The sequence below is a fragment of the Phyllostomus discolor genome, chromosome 10, assembly GCF_004126475.2.
Source record: "Phyllostomus discolor isolate MPI-MPIP mPhyDis1 chromosome 10, mPhyDis1.pri.v3, whole genome shotgun sequence".
NCBI lineage: Eukaryota > Metazoa > Chordata > Mammalia > Chiroptera > Phyllostomidae > Phyllostomus > Phyllostomus discolor.
The window spans coordinates 87,894,921-87,909,359 of NC_040912.2; positions in this window are offsets into that span (position 1 = coordinate 87,894,921).

Sequence of the window (14,439 nt, forward strand, 5' to 3'; positions counted from 1 at the left end):
GGTGCCCAGCCTGCACTTGCTGGGCTGCTCACTCCACACCAGTTCTATTGGATTCTCTGCCACTGCCTTGTGGAAGGTAATCCTCTGAATACACAGCTAGAGTACACAGGACTGGACAAACACACAAATGCACACAGACTGGTGTCTTAGCATTATTTGAAGAATTAACTATTAAGTGTGTTTAACTATACATTTTGTGGCGTTCAGGCGAGGTCTGAAATACTCAAACCAACCAATGAAACACAATTATATCCACAACAAAATAACACAAATAAAAAATAATAAAAATCCTCACCTAAGAAAACTGAAAATTATTTAGTAAATCAAACAAATAAATTATACAGGCATTCTGATGTCTATTTTTATCTATTTACATATCTCCCTATCTCTTTCTACCCCATCCATCCATCATCCATCCATCCATCCATATCTATCTATCATCTATCTATCTGTTTCACAGAGAGACAATGTGGGGGCAGAGCGAGACAGACAGACAGACAGATAGACAGACACAACCAACTCCTGGGGGCACATGTTCAGTGGGGAGCAGACTTAGAAAGTGTTAAGGGTCCGAGGGAAGAGCCTCTACTGAATCCCTGCATCTGTCTTTGTGGGGGCAGCCCTGTCTCCATACCCCTCTGTGCTCACCATCTACACTTTCCCTTTCGACATCAATCACTTGGAGCCCTTCAAGATGCCAGATTGCCCCGATAAGAAGAAAGTCCTCTTTAAGAATTAATTTTAGAGGTCGAGCTATAAAAGGATAGAGGCAGACCAGTATGAAGTTGAGCTTCAGATGGAAAGCTGTTATATCCCTTCATTGTCAAAGTTCTTCCGTGTCACCACACGGAATAAAGACACAGATATTACAAGGAGTGTCTCCTTGAGAGACGGAGAGAGGGCACAGGGGTGGGTGATCAACAAATTTAAAAAAAAAGTTGATAAGATCTATGAGAGGAGTTTCCCCGCAACCATGACTGCCTGAACTCGGATAGATTAAGAAATAAAACAAATGACAAAAATCCTGGAAAAGAACTATGGGAGGGAGAATCTCTGTGATGGAATGTACCTTCATCTGTTTGCAACTTCTCTCAGCTGCATCCGTGGCAGAAATATGGATACAACTTGCTGCTCATTTAAAATGCTGTCCTAGCAACCTCTGACCTCCAGCGGGCACTGGCGCCAGACTTGGGACCTCGTTTGCCAGCTGTCCTCTGGGACAGACATACAGGCTAAGAGCGATGCGTCGTAGCGGAGGTGCTTTGTCTATCCCTCGTATTAATGTTAATCTTGCTTTAAATATTTGTTTATTTGAATTATTATTATATTAATGCAATTTATAATGAGGCATTACCCAGGCCAGAAGAACCTAAATCGCATCAAACTCTGAACATGTACGTCTATCTGCAATGTATGCAAAGTGGTATCAGTCACATTTGGGAGAGAGCATCGGAAAATTCAATGCATAATCACATATTTTATAACAGAAATGGTACTTACTACAGAGCATCCTGTAACACCAGTATGGAAAGCTGTGTGGGCTACTGTTTGGTGAGCAAAATCCAGCATCTTTCTGAAATAATAAAGAACAAATATATTTGAAGCATATACCTATTCATTTCACATTCCTATAAATTATTTTTGGCAAAACTGACTATCTTTGGAGCTTCCGTTTTCTAATGTGTGGTAAAATAAATGCTTGGGTGAGGATGAACCAAAAAATGCATCCAAGGCATTTGGCTCCCAGAAGGCACTCTTCACCATTTAGAGCTTTAGAGTATTGGAGGCCGCTGCTTTTTATGCTGTGTTGTTCAGGTCCTCCCGAAACATGTCCTGGAGAAATGCAATAAAAGCCGTGAAGATAGTGTTTCCTGTTTGCCAATGGGGTTATTTTTATTAGTTTATTTATTTTTAGAGAGGGAAGGGAGGGAGAAAGAAAGAGAGAGAGAGACATCAATGTGCAGTTGCTGGGGGCTGTGGCCTGCAACCCAGGCATGTGCCCTGACTGGGAATCGAACCTGCGACCCTTTGGTTTGCAGCCTACGCTCAATCCACTGAGCTATGCCAGCCAGGGCTGGGTTAAAATTTTTTTTAAAAATTAAAAGAACAGCCCTGGCTGGTGTAGCTCAGTGGACTGAACGCAGGCTATGAAGCAAAGGGTCGCCGGTTTGATTCCAGTCAGGGCACATGCCTGGGTTGCAGGCCAGGTCCCCAGTGGGGAGCCACATGAGAAGCAACCACACATTGATGTTTCTCTCCCTCTCTTTCTCCCTCCCTTATCCTCTCTCTAAAAATACATAAATAAAATCTTAAAATATTTTAAAAAATTAAAATTAAGAGAACAAAAACAACAAAAATACGGTACAGATGTTGCCAGGATTCTGCAAGATATTCCCAATTCAAGTGTTGTTACTGAGAATTTAGAGAGAGATGCTTCCATAAATTGGTAAAGATCCTGGAATTTAGGAATTTAAAGCTATCTTGAGCCTAGGCAACTGACTAGTCAAAGATTCTTCACTGGAAAGAGAAGCAACAATTCTGTGTGAGAATTCAGAGCACAAAATTTTAACAGTGTCGATGAATAACAACGGTGCAAAAAGGCTTTTTTTTCTTTCATTTTTATGCACATTAAATTAGCCTGGATGATGAGCTTCTTCTTCTTTTTTTTTTTTTTTTTTACTTTAAGAGCCAGAGGAAACACGGCAGTAAATCCTGCTAGCCAAATATTACCATGACCTATCGAGCCCCTTATTTATTCACTAACGTCTTTGACCAATCGTAGCACAGTTATTCAGGGCCCGTTCCCATATCAGCACCAAATTCTTTGGGAATTTCTCATCTGTTTCTGAGCTGCTCAAATACCCTCTGATGAAGGTCTTCCCTGCTTCGATCTATGCTGGCCCTGAAGTAACGTTTTTGACTGCTGCTGCTTTTACAGCATTTAGAAACCCTCCTCTCTTCTTAAGATGCTTTTCACCTTTCCTGTTCACCTCCCTCAATTCTTCTAGAACTATTATTCTCTTATATGACTTTCATGGCAGGTTGAACCTGATCTTTCTTTTGTTGTAGTGCTAACAGTCCCCTCTGCCATTTCTTTATTTCCCATCTTTCTGTTTACCCACTATAAACATTTTCCTGTGCCTACACACTTTCCTGAAGTGTGCACAAACTGCTAAGGTAATAAACTTTAATAAAGCATTTCTTGCCAGTGCTACACCCGGTCTTTCACACAGTTAGCCCGACAAATCTCCCGAGCAAAATAAACCCTTCCCACGGCACAATCACTCAAGCTGAGTGGTTTCAAACTGAAATGCAAAAGTGTTAGAGTTATATTATCGTGTGAAGTATTTCTCCGAGTATGTAATTTAGAAATATGGGCCACATTTCTCGTCTATAAAATATTAACTGCAGTAGTCTTTCCCCCATCCTTATCTCTGGCTTTGCTTTCTGGGGTTTCATTTACCTGCGCTCAAGCACGGGTAATAAATTCCATGGGTAAAATTCCAGAATAGGCCATTCAATAAGTTTTCCACCGCATGCTGTTCTGGGCAGCATGATGAATATCATGCTGTTCTACTCTGACCCTCCCAGGGTGTGAATTATGGCCTTTTCCAGGGTATCCCCGCTTAGATGCTCCCTGCTCATTAGTCTCTGTTGTCAGATTGGCTGTTGTGGTACCCACGGTGCTCGTGTTCAAGTCACCTGTATTTGACCTAATAGCGGCCACAAAGCACAAGGGCAACGATGCTGGCAATGTGGATGTGCCCTAGAGAAGCTGTAAAGTTCGTGTCTGTGTAGGATAGAATATATGGCGATACAGGAGTGTGTGTTATCTGTGCTTTCAGGCATCTACTGAAGATGTTGGAGTGGAGCTCTGGAGGATAAGGCGGGTCTTCTCTGTATCACGACATCTCCATCCTGGTAGAATCCGTGAATATCACCTCATTGAGGCCCAGTCACTTGGTCGAAGCTGGCTTCACTTCAGGACTTTCCTCCCTCAGTCACACAGTTCCACCAGTGCTCGGAAAATGAGTAAGCACCGAACAGGAGCTATTGCTGCAAGGGTCTGTCCTTGGATAGCTCTCTCTTCCCCTATGCTGTCTTGAAGCTTGTCTCCCTACAGATGTTAGCTGTTCACTTATTATTTACTTACCTTACTTATTTATTTAGCCATTCTTCTTCCTGCATGTGTACATGGCAAGTTTCACCTCTCTTTTCTTTTGCAAAGGAGCCCTTTAAATATTGAGAACACCTACATATACTGCCATAGGCCTCTCTCTTCAATATCTGAACCTGTTTGTTCTATTTTAAAAGTCATCTTTAGAATCAGCCAACCCCCCCCCCAAAAAAAAGCAAAAATAACCCTATGTAAAACCAACAACTATATTATAGTCTACAGTAACTTTGAGTTTGTGGTGAGGGGCAAATACAAATGACAAGTAAGAGGCTTTTCTTCTCCCCAGAAAATTAAGGAAGACTTCCCTCTATTCCCTTTACTTTACAAAACTTGTGGTTTCTTTTCTGTCTATGAAATGTAGGTAAATCTTTTTTAAAGAATAAACAGCAGCCCAAGGCCTGGCTGTCATAGCTCAGTGGATTGAGCGTGGGCTGCGAACCAAAGCATCACAGGTTCGATTCCCAGTCAGAGCACATGCCTGGGTTGCAGGCCACGGCCCCCAGCAACCGCACATTGATGTTTCTCTCTGTCTCTCTGTCTCTCTTTCTCCCTCCCTTCCCTCTCTAAAAATAAATAAATAAAATCTTAAAGAAAAAGAATAAACCAGCAGCCCAGGAGCATTTCCTCAAGGAGCTGGGGGCCACCTCTCTGAAGTAGAGTTGTCAAGGAACACGGAGCCCATCTCAAGTTTGCTGGAGTGGAGAGACCCACATGCAGCCAATACTGGGCTCCAGATGGCAAAGGCCCTTGCGGTCACAAAGAGGCAAGAAATGTATTGTTTGTTTAAAGACAATCAGCAAACACAATGATTACCCCCGATTACAAAATTAATTTAGGATGAAGTATATAGGTGCCATCAAGCCTCTTCCTTGAAGGCCAGTTGTCATTTATCTTGAGGACATGCATGTAATGGGACACATTTGCTTGGCTATGGAATAGGGTGAGATCTCTTCCCTGGACGGTCCCTTCAGTGGGGTGTCTGTGGTGAGCAGCACACTCTGATTTCATGCCTCTTCGGGGACAAAAGTCTATTCTTTTCTCTACTTTGTTAGGGACCTTTTCTGAGGTGGCCACAGACGTTGATTTCAGGTGTGTTCCTCCATCATTGCCACATGGAACCTGGTGTGTGTATTTATTTAATTGAATGGATGCAGGATCTGTTTAAAAATATGATCACATAAGCAGAGCCCATCACTTGTGATGGGAGGCAAAGGGAAGGAAAGCGTTTTCAAATTACTCTTAAAATTTGCTTTTAAAAACAACTTGATGATATACACTGAAAACAAGTAAGAACTAGCTGATGTTATTATAGAGCCTTAAGTTGTGTCTGCCAGCTCACTGCAGACATGAAAATGACAAATAATTACAGATAAGAAGGTGTGTGTGCATATATATATATACACACACACACACACACACACACACACACACATATATATATATATATATACACATATATATTTATAACATACTATATATCTATCAGGTCTTAACTTTTTTAATTTATTGTATCTTTGGACTATAAGATGCACCCTTTCTCCCTCAAATTTGGGAGGAATAATGGTTGTTGATGCTGCTGTTGAGTTCTGTTTACATTTACATTGCTGAAACATTATGTTGTTTATGTTATATTAAATATTTTACCACATTTTTTGCTTCAACTTTTTTTCCCCTATTTTCCTTTTCTAAGACCTAGGTGTGTCTTATGGCCTGAAAATATGTTTCTTTTTTTTTTTTTTAGCCTCACCTGAGGACATGCTCATTGATTTTAGAGAGAGAGAGACCTTGATGTGAGAGAGAAACATCTATTGGTTACCTCATACACACTCTAATCTGGGACCCACACCTGCAACCTAGGCATGTTCCCTGACCAGGAATCGAACTGGCAAACTTTCAGTTTACTGGATGATGCTCTAACCAACGGAAGCCACACCAGCCAGGGTAAGATATGTTATATATATATATATATATATATATATATATATATATATATATATATGTGTGTGTGTGTGTGTATATACATTTTTAAATGAATTTGAGAATTATATACTGATTCTATAAGTTTACAAGTCCTGAGATACTTTTTTTCACTTGCAAAAAAAAAGGATTGAAAAGAACATGCTTGAAAGAAATAATCATACCAATAGAATATATAACATAGTATAGACCCACAAGGCAAAAGAATAAAGGATATCTACTTTTACATTCTTTTCAGCACAGTTGGGGACAGGTCTTCACTGTGTTGTGAACATCTATCCACAAGCGGGACATTCTGAGGTCACAAAAATATCGGTTAGTACCTGAGTCAGTGGCTTGTACATCAGAATGGAAATGTACGCTCATAAACTTTGCACAGAAAAAAAGGATCAAACGGCAGAAGTAACTCATCACAATGTAGTACATTGTTGGTGGAGATGTAAAATGAAGCAGTCACGGTGGACAGTAGGTCCTCGAAAGCGTTAAACAGAGAATTGTCATATGGCCCAGCAATTCTGCCCTAGATACACACCCCAAGCAAATGAAAACAGGCACTCAAACAACAGTGGTACAAAAATAGTCATTGTGGTACAAAAATAGTCATTGTAGCACTGTTGACAATAGTCAACAGGTGGACACAACCCAAATGTTCACCAGTGGATAAACGAATTCACAAAACATGTCATATGCATACAACGGAGCGTAAGTCGGCCATAAGCAGGAAGGAGGCACTGTGACACATGCTACCATGTGGATGCATCTCAGAACCATTGTGCTGAGGGAAAGCGACCACACACAAAGCATCCCATGAATCCGTTTACAAAAGAAATATCCAGAATAGGTAAATTCATGGAGACAAAAAAGTAATTGCTCACTGCCTGGGACTGGAAGGAGTAGAGAATGAGGAGTGACCGGTGGATGGGTATGGCTGCTTTGGAGGAGGGGGGATAAAAGGTTTTGAAACTAGGTGGAGGTAGTGGTTGAATAATAGTGTCGATAAACGCAATGCCATGGAACTGTATGCTTTAAAATGCTATTTTTTGTTTTGCTATGTGAATTTCATTTAGTTGAAAAACACTAGCGTTAGGCGGCAGTTATTTCTTGGATAAGCTAATGAGCACCTTGTTTAGGTAGCTCCCAGGGAGCTCAACTAATCTTGAGTAGATACCTACAAAGTTATAGATGCCTACCATGAGTGCATCCAGGGGAGGGACACAGAAAATACAGTAGCTGTGGTAGTCAAAATGTAGTAACAGTCTACTTTCTTTGATTTCGTAAGTGTTTAATGGTCTGATATTTATAAGTGACCTATTTTAAACTATTGTTTCACCTTGTTTTTCTTCTCCATAGAGCCAGATTAGGGGGATAGTTGGAGAATTGTTCAAAAGTAATCTTAATATGGATTAACTCGTGGAGAAAGTCATTTGGAAGGAAATGTATTATTATTAATTTAAAACAAAAAAGCCAAGCGGAAATCTACGTAGCATTGTCTAAATCAAATTTTCTCTAACCTTTGCTCCTTCCTCCAAAGGGCCTTGTCAGAAGTTACCATTTTTAATACTCATTAGATTTTGGCTGTTCTAGTAGTAAATCTCTCTTTTTTTAAATTTAAACTGTACATCTATGTACCGATTTCTTGATTAATCACTTGGATTGAATTTTGTTGACTTTTAATTATTGAAAAAAATAGGAACTAAATGCAATTTTATTATCAGCTCCATTTCCTCCATATTTTTTGTTTAAATCACTAGATTTTATCAGTAAACTTGATGCTATTTAAGTGTTTTCTGGTTTGTCAACTTCAGATACTGTGTTTTTAATTCCCAAGTAGAAAAGTTTAGGAAATTGTCCTTTATTTCCTAAAATGTTGGCAATTTTAAGATTTTTGAGATGTCAAGGTTGTAGAATTTACATTTTATTCTGTAACCATAAGTAGATCTTTGCTTTGTGTCTGAGTCAAAAGTGTAAACCCAGTCAATAAGAATTATGGATATATGAGTTTTATTTGTGGCAAAACCAATTCTTTAACTAGACCCATAAACGAGGCCTTGTAATTCTCTTCCACCGAAGGGATTAGATAAAATATCTTCTCAGACACCACTAAATATAAATATTTACATCATGTCAAGTTGAAAAATTCTCATTTCATTCTTGGTGTGGCATTCAAATTTGAAATATGATAGATCTATTTGAACTATAAGGTGCCCTAAACCTTCTTTCTTGATCAAAATTTAACACTAAGTGATTGAACTAAAAAGTTGTCAGTGTAGCTCTGATGGTGCAGCTCAGTTGGTTGTGCTTCATGCAAAGGGTGAGAGGTCGCTGGTTTGATTCCAGGTCAGGGCACACGCCTGGGTTGCAGGTTTGGTCCCTGGTTGGGGTGTGTATGAGAGGCAACTGATCAATATTTTTCTCCCCCTCTTTCTCCTTTGCTCCCCCTCTCTTTAAAAATAAATAAATAAAATCTTTAAAAATAATTGTTAGTATATTTGTTGTCTTTGTTTAAACACTGGTCTTTTTTTTTCTCAAAGAACTCTTTATAACTATTTGACTTTAAAACTTTTGCTATTTTCATAATAGAAAGTACTTACAAATGAATACTTGAAGATAATGTGATATGCTCTTCTAATAGTTAATTCATACATAAGTTATTGCTTATGTGTACATATAGTTGTAATTAGAATTATAATTAGAGGGTATCACAGAATTCTCAGGGCAAATATAAATATGTTATAATATGGCAAATGGCATATGATCATGCGTATATATTTAACTGATGATATTTTATGCATATAATATATAATTTATATATATTTTAAAAGTGAGAGCTGTTCACACCCACATTTTTGAGGGAAAACCTTAGAAAATGTCCTGGGTACCAATTCCAAAATTAATACCAGAGTGAGAGGAAATAAAGGCCCAAGAATATTGGAAATCATTCTTCTAGTAGCCATTTATCTACTATGAATTATATTTATTATGTTTAGCTTAATAAGCTATGTACTTAATAGGCTGTGGTGGCAAGAGAAGCCCTAAATTGTTTATTTTATTTATTTATTTATTTAAAAGATTTTATTTATTTATTTTTAGAGAGGGGAGGGAGGGAGAGAGAGAGAAACATCAATGTGCGGTTGCTGGGGGTCATGGCCTGCAACCCAGGCATGTGCCCTGACTGGGAACTGAACCTACCACACTTTAGTTTGCAGCCTGTGCTCAATCCACTGAGCTATGCCAGCCAGGGCCCTAAATTGTTTTAACACGAATCTTTTATCTTCCTTCCCAGCAGACACTTCGGTGCGGTGAAGGACGGAGGTTAAGAACAGTGTACTGAAATCACATGCTAGGTATGTCTTTCTCCCTCCCCGAATCCTCCAGTTCCTCATCTGCATGCAGGTAATCATCATCATAAATACTGCTACTGAGTTGCTGCAAAGATGAGAGATAATACATGTATAATGTCTCACTCAGTCCATGGTGATTATTGGTCTTGCCCATTGCATTTTCTGGTGATGAACAGGCCTATCGTGGACAACCAGTGCAGATGGGGTGTGATATTTCTCTTACATTTCATGCTAGAGCACCCTGCAGCCTCCGAATTCTCTTTTGGAGTACAGGATTATAATAATATCTATTCCCCAGAGTGGTCATGGTCATTATATTAAGAAGAACATAAGTTATGTGAAACTGTGTGTAAACTATAAAACTCTATCGATGTTAGATATTGAAATGGGCTATTAGGATAAGGCAAACTATATTAAAAATCAAAATACGCCTTTGCAAACATTGTGGCTGGTACACCCTAAAGGGGAGTGCATCATTTCAAAGAAATATGTGTTGAGGTTTAGAATGTATATACTTCTTTTAGGGATATTAATGGACTGTACTGGTAATGGAAACAAAACCCTGTGAAATAACTACTGATTATAAATTAGGAATATGAGCCACTGTAGGTTAAATCACTTGCTAGCAGTCACACAACCAAAATAGTACTGGGCTGGGATTCAACACAAAGCAGTGTGACTCCAGAACACACTTATATTTTTGAAAGAAGGATGCAGAAACCTATTATATGTCAAAGAAGTAACAAAAAAATTAATCTGAAGGGCACATCATGGGTCTTCCCAAGACCTGGATTTGTGATGTCCGTGAAGCAATCAAAAAGATATATTTAAATTTTAGTTTTAAAATCTTTTGTTAACTGATTCACTTCTCTGTAGTATACTTGAGAGTACAGAAACATGAAAGTGAAGAATAGAATTGGGAAAAACCTCTCTTTAAAAAGTAACTGTTTCCACCCTGGCTGGTGTAGCTCAGTGGATTTAATGTGTAGGCTGCGAACCAAAGCATCGCAGGTTTGATTCCCAGTCAGGGCACGTGCCTGGGTTGCAGGCCACAGCCCCCAGCAACCACACATTGATGTTTCTCTCTCTCTCTTTCTCCCTCCCTTCCCTCTCTAAAAATAAATAAATAAAATCTTTTTAAAAAAGTAACAGTTTCCCTTCAACTGTAATTTAAAAAGAAGGAAGTTGTGATTCCAGCACTCGGGCACTTAGCAATGGCATCTGTTCGGCCCTGACGCCGACAGAGTTAATAAAGCCAGCACACAACAGAACCCGAGTCCAGGAAAGGGTAGCATCGGCAGGCACTCAGAGTAAACAGCTATGACTGACCTGTCGTGACTGTGTCTTGAGTAATGGGATTCATTCATTTCTGCATTTTTAATGCAATTGTGAATTGCCATTTTCCTCACAGTTTAAAGTAATTTTTTTTAAAAAAATGATAGACTTATAAATGTGAAAACCAAATTAACTTGTCACATTTGACTGGCTAAAGTATTTCCCAATCCCATTTTTAGTGTATCGATAAAATCTCAATAACCAGGGATTAGGAGGAAGAATGGCATTTGGCAGGGCCACAGAAATGTCCCACAGATGGAAGCTATGAAGACAGCTGGTTAATATATGGTTGTTTGTGAAGCACGGAATCTTATATTAAAAACAAGAACACAATCCTGGGGTTGATGTCAATGAATCAGTCTACACAGTTCAAAACAGCACTATCAGGCAATATTGATTGACACTGCTACTCTATTCTTTATGAAATTAACCCTAAAGTATTCTCAGTATTCTCTGTTTTGAGTAACTTAAATTTACTCTCTGCACCTTCACCCAGTTATTTCTGAAGGTAAGGACAGTTTTTTTCTAGGTCGTGGTAAACTTGAACTCGTAGGTCTACAGAGAATAATGTATAGACAATGGAAAAGCCATCACCTTGAGGAGGAAAAGGGAAGCCTCCTGGTGGAGAAGTGCTTCTTCAGAAGAACCCTTTGTGGGGGCGGGGCTAGAGGAAAGGCCACTCCCACCAGCATTATCAGTGGCTCATTTACTGAACCTTTCCGGGGAATTTTGATGAAAAAGTATCTCTTGTGTTCCATCACGTCAACATACTTCTGGTCCGCACAGTCACCCAAATGTCTGTTGTCTTAACCAGCTCAGCCTTACACGTGTGGAGTGAAAGCTAGCAGGTTGTTTCAAAGCAGAGCAGAGGCAGGGGCCTCTTGAGCAAATGCCTGAACCCTATTTTCATAAAACACTTATTTATCAAAGGCAAAGATCCCACTTAAAACAAACGCCCTAGCTTCTTATGAGCAGTGGAGAACCCTCTGTGTTTTCTGTACAATTTCGCTGTGAGCCTGAAACTGCCCTGAAAAAAGTTAAGTTTATTAATTCCCAAAAAGAATACTATAAACAACCTTCATAGCTAATTAAATGCCAATGGCATCAATAAAAAAGTAACTGATGCACGTTCCCCTCATATACAAGAACCACAAAAAGAATTTGCTCAGTGAAAGAAGCCTGCTATAAGAGACCATATACTGTGTGATTCAACTTATATGAAATTTCCAGCATTGGCGTATCTGTAGAGAAAGGAATACTGATTGTCCAGGGTTGGGGGTTCAGAGGTGTGGGAAGTTAGGGAGTGACTGCCGATTGTTATAGAGTTTTCCGGGACAGGGGATGATGACAATGTTCCAAAATGATTTTGAGAATGAATGTATGTCTCTGTGAATGCACTTAAAACCACTAAATTATATACATTAAATAAGGAAATTTAATGGTATGTGCATTACCTCTCAGTAAAGCTGTTAAATCATCTATGGCTATGATAAAAATCATTTTGATGTAATATATACTTCATGACAAAACATATGACAACCTTCTATTAGATGGTCTTTTTGAGAGAGATGTTCTGGCCAACAATGGCTGCTTCCTCCTTTCACGTGTAATCGATGATACTAGATGAACTTCTTCCTCAAACGTGTGGATCTGTGGGCAGGAAATGTGGGTCTGTGGTATAATCTAATACCTGAACAGGTTTTTTAGGGACCACTATATATGTATATACATTCATTTAAGACATTCTACTCTAGTGTCATTGAAGAGAAAAATGCTACAGGAGTGAAATGTGATCGAGTAAGGACCACTGTCACTTTCACCTTTGGTCAAGGATACTTTAGCAGATAGACAATTTTTACAGTAATAGCAATTAAGTACTGGTGGCTGGGTTCAGCTTTGCATAGTGGCTTTTTCTAAAACACAAGTTTAAGTCCAGTGGTTCACAGTATACATTTTAATCTTCTACGAGAATATGCAGTTACTTATTTGAACATTTTTCATGAATGAAGAGACCAGAATTGAGGAGATTTGAGGAAACAGTTGACTTCCAGGCTGTAGAACTGTATTGAGCCTTACTCTGGGTTTCTGGGACAATACCGTGTTCTGTTTGCCCCACTTGCCCTCTCGGATGGTGCTTTTTAGCCTTTCCTGGCTCCTCCTCCCTTGCTGAGTCATCACGGTTGGTGTGTTTGATGGCTCAGTCCTTGGAGCTTTCCTTTGTTCTATCTACATTCACTCCTAAGTGATCGCATATAACTCTCCTTTGAAATAGCATATATAAGATAAAGCTAACATTTACATCTCTCTGGGTGGGACAGACTTACCAGCACTGTGCCACATCACACTGGAGCGTGCATGAGGCAAAAGGAAAAACCAATGATATTGATCCTGTCTGTATTATTTCTCTATCACTGTTGAAATAAATCACCACCAACTTAACATCTTAAAAAAATAACCAAACAAATGCACATCTTACAATCTGTGGATCAGAAGTCTAGCAGGTACATCTGGCTGCTGTGGCCCAGTCCCCACGAGGCTGGGCAGCTGGACGGGGCTCTTGTCCAGGCGCCCTGAGGGAGAATGGGCTTCCAGGCTTACTCAGACATTGGTGGAACTCAGTACCCTGAAGTTGTAGGGCCAAAGTCCATTTCCTGGCTTGCTGCTGCCCAGGGGTTGTTCTTAGCCTCTTGGGTCCACCTCTTGCCATTCCCTGGCTTGAGATGCATTGCTATTCACTTTCAAAGCCAACAACGATGGGTTGCATCTTCCTCATGCTTTTGATGTCTTTTGCCTCTTCTATCACAAATCTCTGAGTCTCTCAGTTTTCTTCTCTGCTGTTAAGGGCTCTGAGATTATACAGGACTTATTTAACAACTCAGGATGATCCCCTGGTTTTCAGACAGACTGCTTAGTAGCCTTAATAACATGGCCCAAGTCCCTTTTACTGGGCGAGGTCCTGTATTCACAGGCATATTACTCAGTGGTAGTGATTGGGGGACCAAATCCTCCATACCAAAATGCATTCAAAATGTTTACTATTTCATTCACCTTAATTTTGATTTTTAATAAAATGTCACATTAAAATACAGGTTATGATTACTAGGTATTCTGGCTCACCTTTAAATCCAACAGAAGAGGTGAGTACCTCATTCACCTCACCATAATGTTGGCCTTGTAATATCACTACCTGCCTACTGGGATCTTTAGCTGGAATCCCAATGGCCAGACATCTCAAATGCATCATGTCCCAAATCAAACCACTGATTTCTCTCCCACAGCCTGCTGTGTTTTATTTCAGTAAATAACTATCTCCATTGATCCAGTTCCTAAGGCCAAAATACTTGGAACTCACCTGGATCTTTCCAGCTACACTCAGAGTGAAATTCAAATCCCCGTCTACAGTGTAGATGCCCTCTGTGATCTGGGCCCTGGCCATTTAACACTCCTCTCTCCCTCGTTTGCGCTACTTGGGGTTGTGACCACACTGTTATTTTACCAGTATTCCCAGCAAGAACCCAACCAGAGCTACTTCTTCTGCCGAGAAGTTCCCCTCCCAGATTCTGCTTAGCTCAGTCCCTAAATTTATTCTCCACTCCAATGTTTCTTCAG